This window comes from Gekko japonicus, unplaced genomic scaffold (genome assembly GCF_001447785.1).
Source record: "Gekko japonicus isolate JY-2015 unplaced genomic scaffold, Gekko_japonicus_V1.1 scaffold291, whole genome shotgun sequence".
Taxonomy (NCBI): Eukaryota; Metazoa; Chordata; class Lepidosauria; order Squamata; family Gekkonidae; genus Gekko; species Gekko japonicus.
Window position 1 is genome coordinate 1,030,973 of NW_015175978.1, and position 6,980 is coordinate 1,037,952.

The 6,980-nt window shown below is 47.5% G+C and overlaps 1 protein-coding gene across 2 annotated transcripts in view; it reads left to right on the plus strand.

Annotated features, from left to right (window-relative positions):
* Window positions 1-6,795: 6,795 nt before the first annotated feature.
* The window catches only part of MAPRE1 (microtubule associated protein RP/EB family member 1), a 32,113-nt gene continuing 31,928 nt past the window's right edge, over window positions 6,796-6,980 (plus strand). The window contains exon 1 of one of the 2 annotated variants that reach the window (XM_015426182.1): window positions 6,796-6,847. The gene's annotated coding sequence lies outside the window, so the exon portion shown is untranslated. Of the gene's footprint in view, window positions 6,865-6,980 lie in introns of both variants that reach the window. The other variant, XM_015426183.1, reaches the window with a different exon arrangement.

The following is a 6,980-nucleotide window of genomic DNA, read 5'->3' on the forward strand; positions in this document are numbered from 1 at the left end:
GATTTCTTTTCTGGGTACATTCCCCTCTCAAACAGGCTTTCGCGGAGTGCGCTGCCTCTATGGGAAAATGTCTCTCTCGTCCCTTTTGCATCAAAACGGGACCAATCGTACGTATCTCCCTCGTCTGGGCCCCATTTCCCTGGGGTGGGTGGCGGCCACGGAAGATAGTCCATTCGTGGGATCGCTCCCCCGATTGCTCCCGTCAGTCCAGAACTAGTCACCGGGGCTTCGGCAGCCGTGGTGACTAACGGAGCGGTCGAAACCGGAGTTGCCCCCGTAGTTGTTGGGTTCCCCTCAGTCCCACTCATGACGGCCGTCAGAATTGGGACGATAGAGAAAGAGGATTCCTAACAAAATGTTGGATCCCAAGCATTCAAAATAACTCCACGTTGAAAAGCAAGCAAGGTTTATTTCAAAGCGTTGGTTTAACCAGAACAGGACATTGTTAGGAATAACTACAGGTAACCAGGGAAGGCATAATATAGACATTTGAACCAGGTAAGGACCAATGAGCCCAGTTCCCGCTGGCGGGAATAGATCATACAATTCGCGCCCATTGCATGGGAATGCAACAGTTCTATAATGTCAACACAGGTTCAGTTCACATGCTAGATACCCAAAACATTCTAGGCGAAGCTTCCCTCCTACACCCAGCTGCACAACCTTGGCGAGTTCCGCGGACTAAATAACATAACTCAAGTAAACAAGGAATGAGGGGGGGGGGGTTGGGGAAGGAAACTACACAGGAACCGGAATGACAATGGCAGCTAGCTGACAGCTGTTAACCATGGGTCCTTTTGGAGGTCAATTCATAGAGTCACAATAATTTGGAAGTGACTTGACAGCAGTTAAAACACATGCAACAGAGGAAATGGAAGAAGAGATTGGATTTACACCCCACCCTTCACTACCTGAAAAAGTCTTAGAAGGGTTTACAATCTCCTTTCTCTTCCCCTCCCCTCCCCACAACAGACACCATGTGAGGTAGGTGGGGCTGAGAGAGCTGTTTCAAGGACTGCTCTTGAGATAACAGCTCTGACAGAACTTTGACTGACCCAAGATCATGCCAGCAGCTGCATTTGGAAGTGTGGGGAATCAAACCCGGTTCTCCAGATGAGAGTCCACGCTCCTAAACACTACACCAAACTGGCTCAGAGGCCAAGACAGACATTTCTAATGCCACCGAATGCATGGCAAAGCAATACTTACACTGGGACTTTCTGGTTTGTACCTCCACCACTGTAGTCCTGTTTGTATTACAGTGAACTCTCATACCAACTGCAATTGTTTGCATCGAATGTAATGTAAGAATTATTGAATGCATGTATGCAAAGAACAATCAAACAATCAATTGTACCCTGTACATGGACTGCAAATGTATTCACTGAAACCAGGGCTTTTTTTGTAGAAAAAGCCCAGCAGGAACTCATTAGCATATTAGGCCGCACCCCCGTGTTACCAGAAGTGTGGTCATCCAGCCACACCCACCTTTTGCTTATTCTGTTTACCTTGTTTGTTGTCAAAACCCAGGGCCTTTTTTTGGAGCAGGAACTCCTTTGCATGTTAGGCCACACACCCCTAATGTAGCCAATCCTAATGAGTTCCTGCCACTGGGTGTGGCCTATTATGCTAATGAGCTCCTGCTGGGCGTGGCCAACTTGGGAGCCAGCCAGAAGTCCGTTCCTGTGCGTTCCTGCCCAAAAATAGTCCTGACTGAAACTTTGTTACCCTAGTTTGGTCTGGGTTTCTGGGGAGATTTTTATTTTATTTATTTATTTATTTGGATTTATATCCTGCCCTCCCCTTAATGGGCTCAGGGCAGGTTCCAGCAACATAAAATGCAACGCCGTTGCACATGGTGTGCAAATTCACACAGCAAACTGGAATCCACAAGGTATCCACTGCGGTCCACCTCCTCCCATTATCCCATACACAGTCATTTTAAAACCAATTTAAGATTCCTTGACTCATGGGTTTTAATATCTTTCCATAATTCCGTTTGTTCCGAATAAAAGATTCTATAGGATGTTTGGAATGTAAATAAGGTGCGGTCTGTCTAACAAATGCGCAGTGAGAAGTTTAGAACGGGCAGCGAGGTGCAGTCAGTAGATTTCACAATAACCTAGAGTCATAGAAATCATGGAGTGGGAAGGAGCTATACAAGCCATCTAGTCCGACCCCCTGGTTGCAGTAGCGACACTCCAACTTCCAGGTGTGACTTGGAAAAATCCCAAATGATCTGCTGACTAAAGACAGCGGTGGCCCTAGAGAAAATGGCTGCTTTGGAGACGGGTGCACTCCATGGCATTAAACTAGGGTTACCAGCTCCAGGTTGGGAAATTCTTGAGAATGTAGAATCTGGGAGGAATCTCAGCAAGGTATCAGGGGGCTTTATACCACATTGAGGGGCTGCGGTGGCTCAAGTGGTTAAGACACTGGACTGCAGACCGGAAGGTCGGTAGTTCAGCAGTTCGAGACCCGAGTGCCGCATGACGGAGTGAGCTCCTGTCTCTAGTCCCAGCTTCTGCCAATCTAGCAGTTCGAAAGCAAGAAATTGCAAGTAGATAAATAGGTACCGCTTTGGTGGGAAGGTAACACCATTCCGTGCGCCTCAGCGTTTAGTCATGCCGGGCCCATGACCATGGAGAAGGCTTTGGACAGCGCTGGCTCTTCTGCCTGGAAACTGAGATGAGCACCGCATCCCCAGAGTCGGATCCGAATGGCTTTTTAGAGGAAGGGAAACCTTTACCTATACCCCAATGAAGTCCCTCCTCTCCCAAATCCCACCCTTCCCAGATGCCAAGAATGGTTCAACCTGGAGCTGGCTACCCTGGTTAGGGTGACGCCTGGAATTCTCCCAGAATTACTTCTGATCTTCAGGCGACAGAGATCAGTTCACCAGGAGAATTTCAGTGCTTTGGAGGCTGGACAGTACAAGCATCATAGCCCCACTATAAATTCTCTCCCCAGGCTCTCTAGTAGCAAGTGGGATGTAAGCAGTTTCCTACAAAAATATAAGGTTGATTCCAGGGGCGCCTTTAAGACCATCAAAGTTTAATTCAGGGTACGAGCTTTCGTGAGTATCCAACAAAATTTAATTCAGGGTACGAGCTTGCCTGTGTATCCAACAAAGTTTAATTCTGGGTACGAGCTTTCGTGAGTATCCAACAAAGTTTAATTCTGGTTACCAGCTTGCCTGTGTATCCAACAAAGTTTAATTCTGGGTACAAGCTTTTGTGAGTATCCAACAAAGTTTAATTCTGGTTAACAGCTTGCCTGTGTATCCAACAAAGTTTAATTCTGGGTACGAGGTTTTGTGAGTATCCAACAAAGTTTAATTCTGGTTACCAGTTTGCCTGTGTATCCAACAAAGTTTAATTCTGGGTACGAGCTTGCCTGTGTATCCAACAAAGTTTAATTCTGGGTACGAGCTTTTGTGAGTATCCAACAAAGTTTAATTCTGGTTAACAGCTTGCCTGTGTATCCAACAAAGTTTAATTCTGTGCATGCACACTTCTTCCACCAGGTTTTTGATTAGGAGCCGCCAGTACCACCAACGATCCCTGGTAACAACCGGGAGAGCCAGTTTGGTGTAGTGGTGAAGTGCGCGGACTCTAATCTGGGAGAACCGGGTTTGATTCCCCACTCCTCCACTTGCAGCTGCTGGATGACCTTTGGCAAGCCGTAGTTCTGATAAGAGCTGTTCCTGAAAAAGAGCAGTTTCTGTCAAGAGCTCTCTCAGCCCCACCTACCTCCCAGGGTGTCTGTTGTGGGGAGGGGAAAGGAGTTTGTAAGCCGCTCTGAGACACCTTTGGGTAGTGAAGGGCGGGGTATATATCCAATCTCTTCTTCTTCTTCTTCTCTATGAAGATCGAACTACAGCAGGATGGTGGATCAGGTCCGCTGAACCGGGGGTCTGTGAAATATCTTCAGGACACCATCTTGCTTTCATTGATGACAAATAGCATCGAGCACTTTATTATGTAAAATTGTTTGTTTTTATGTATCGGCACACGGTGACCTTGTTTGTGAGCCGCCCTGAGCCCATTCGTGGGGAGGGTGGGGTAGAAATTTAATAAATAACAACAACAACAATAACAATAATAATACTTTGGACATGGAAGCTCCTACCCAGAATAAACCTTTGTTGGTCTTAAAGGCGCCGCTGGACTCCAACTTTGTTCTATTGCTTCAGACCAACACTGCGAGTCCTGTGTTCCCCCTAAGCTGAGTTAGTGTGAGGTAGCTCACAGTTTTTTAGCCTCCAGCTTACATTTTTGTCTTAGCTTGGGAAGGAGGGCTCCAGAGCAAACTGATTGATGCAGTAGCGAAATCGCTCACTCACAACTTTAATGCCAGCAGCTCACAAAGTAGAATTTTTGCTCACAAGACCCCACGGTTTAGAGGGAGCATTGTGGTATCATATTTTGACCCTTATTCATGGTGAAAATCACCGAGGGCATTGCATTGCAATATTAATCTCTGCACGTTTTAACTGCATACAATTATGTTAACTAGAGGGGCAGGTTTCGTTCACTTCGTGATCAGCCAGCTAGAGGCACATTTATAGTGACTTAACGAAATGCGTTTCTTTGAAATAAATATTGCTCGGAGCGAAATATTGCAAGCAACGCTCCCTCCAAGCTGTGGAGTCTGGTGAGCAAAAATTCTACTTTGTGAGCTACTGGCCTTAAGGTTGGAAGTGAGCATATTTGGCTACTGCATAGATTAGTTTGCTCTGAAGCCATCCTTCCTGAGCCGAGAGAGAAATGTGTGAGCTGGAGGCTAAAAAACTGCGAGCTAGCTCACATTCACTCAGCAAGCAACGCTTCCTCTAAGTTGTGGAGTCTTGTGAGCAAAAATCCTACTTGGTGTGGGAGTTGGGAGCAAGCATATTTGGCTACTGCATAGATTAGTTTGCTCTGAAGCCATCCTTCCTGAGCCGAGAGAGAAATGTGTGAGCTGGAGGCTAAAAAACTGCGAGCTAGCTCACATTCACTCAGCAAGCAACGCTTCCTCTAAGTTGTGGAGTCTTGTGAGCAAAAATCCTACTTGGTGTGGGAGTTGGGAGCAAGCATATTTGGCTACTGCATACATTGGTTTGCTCTGGAGCCATCCTTCCTGAGCCGGCTCACACTCACTCAGCTTAGAGGGAACACTGGTTGCAAACAACGCTCCCTCTAAGAGCTGTGGAGTCCGGTGAGCAAAAAACTAACTCAGCTCAGAGGGAACGAAGGAGTAAGTAGAACGACCCTTGCAGGAAAGTTCCTCCCTTTGTTGTTCAGTCGCACAGTCGAGTCCAACTCTTCGCGACCCCATGGACCAGATCCCGCCAGGCCCTCCTGTCTTCCACCGTCCTCTGAAGTTGGCTCAACTTCATGTTCATTGCATCTATGACACTGTCTAACCATCTTATCCTTTGCCGTCCCCGTCTTCTTTTTTTTCTCATTAACATTTTATTGGTAGGATTAAAACAATAAAACAAATATAACAATAAAAATATACATAAAGGTCATAAGAACAGTTATACATTCAAACCAACACACCAATTACAAAAAAAGTAAGCTTTAAAGAATGATACATTCTTCAATAAATCTTTGAACAAAGTAACTTATTTTAGCCTCAATTTGTAATTGATGCCTGTACTGTTTGTTGCTTTAGATACAACCAAGTGTCTTCTGCCCTCAAGAATATCTGTAGACATTCAATGATATATCTAATCCTATTAAACACAAAGTACTACCCACAAATCAAGTTTTACCAAAGCCTATTTACTATACTTTATTTGAACCATAAAAAATCCTCACAACCATTTAACATAGTTATCCCAGGATGCTGAGATAATTTTTTTGTCTGATAGAGCTTCTAAAATTGGCATCCATTTAGCTTCGAACCCAAAATGTACGACGTTCCTTTTATTTCTGTTAACTTTATCAGTGATGCTTTCCATAATGAACTGATTCCACAGCTTCTTGTACCAAGTTTGAATGTCCCCGTCTTCTTTGACCTTCAATCTTTCCCAGCATCAGGGCCTTCTTCTCCAGGGAGTGCTCCCTTCTCATTGGGTGGCCAAAGTCTTTGAGCTTCAGTTTCATTATCTGGCCTTCCAGGGAACAGTCGGGGTTGATTTCTTTTAGGATTGACTGATTTGATCTCCTTGCAGTCCAGGGGACTCTCAAGAGTCTTCTCCAGCACCATAGTTCAAAAGAATCTATTCTTTTGAATAGTTTTTGAATAGTTTTGAAAAGTTCCTCCCTACCTGAGAGTGAAACGGTAAAGGTAAAGGTTTCCCTTGCTCGAAAGCCAGTCGAATCCGACTCTAGGGTTGCGGTGCTCATCTCCGTTTCCAAGCCGAAGAGCCGGCGCTGTCCGAAGACGTTTCCGAGGTCACGTGGCCGGCATGACTAGACGCTGAGGCGCACGGAACGCTGTCACCTTCCCACCGAAGCGGTACCTATTTACCTACTTGCAATTTCTTGCTTTCAAACTACTAGGTTGGCAGGAGAGAGTGAAAAAGAAACAAACCCAAAAACACCCTCCCCTCAGCAGGGGGCGTGGCCTCAGGCGCGGGGCGTGGCTTTTCGGGTGACTCCGGTAAGTGGGAAGGAGGCGGGGCCCGGCGCCCCTCGAAGCGTTTCATTGCCCGCCTCCCCCCTTTTCCGTCAGCCGTTGCGCCAGAGCCCAGCCAATCACCGACGGCTCGAGGACGGGCCCCGGCGAGCCGCGGACGGCCACGCCCCCCCACCCTCTCGTCGTCCTCCTCTCCCCTCCCTCGAAGTGACGCCAGCGCGCCGGCGTGCGCGTGACGTCAGATCCCGGGCGAAGGCGGGCGGGGCCGGTTTGAACGGTGAGCGACCGACTGAGGTAACGGGGCGAGGCAGGCGGCGGGGCGGCGGCGCTGCGGCTGTGGGGCGGCGGAGAAGGAGGACGACCGGCCCCCTGTCTCCCTTCGGGCTCCGAGGGTCCCGCCGGCGGGGGGG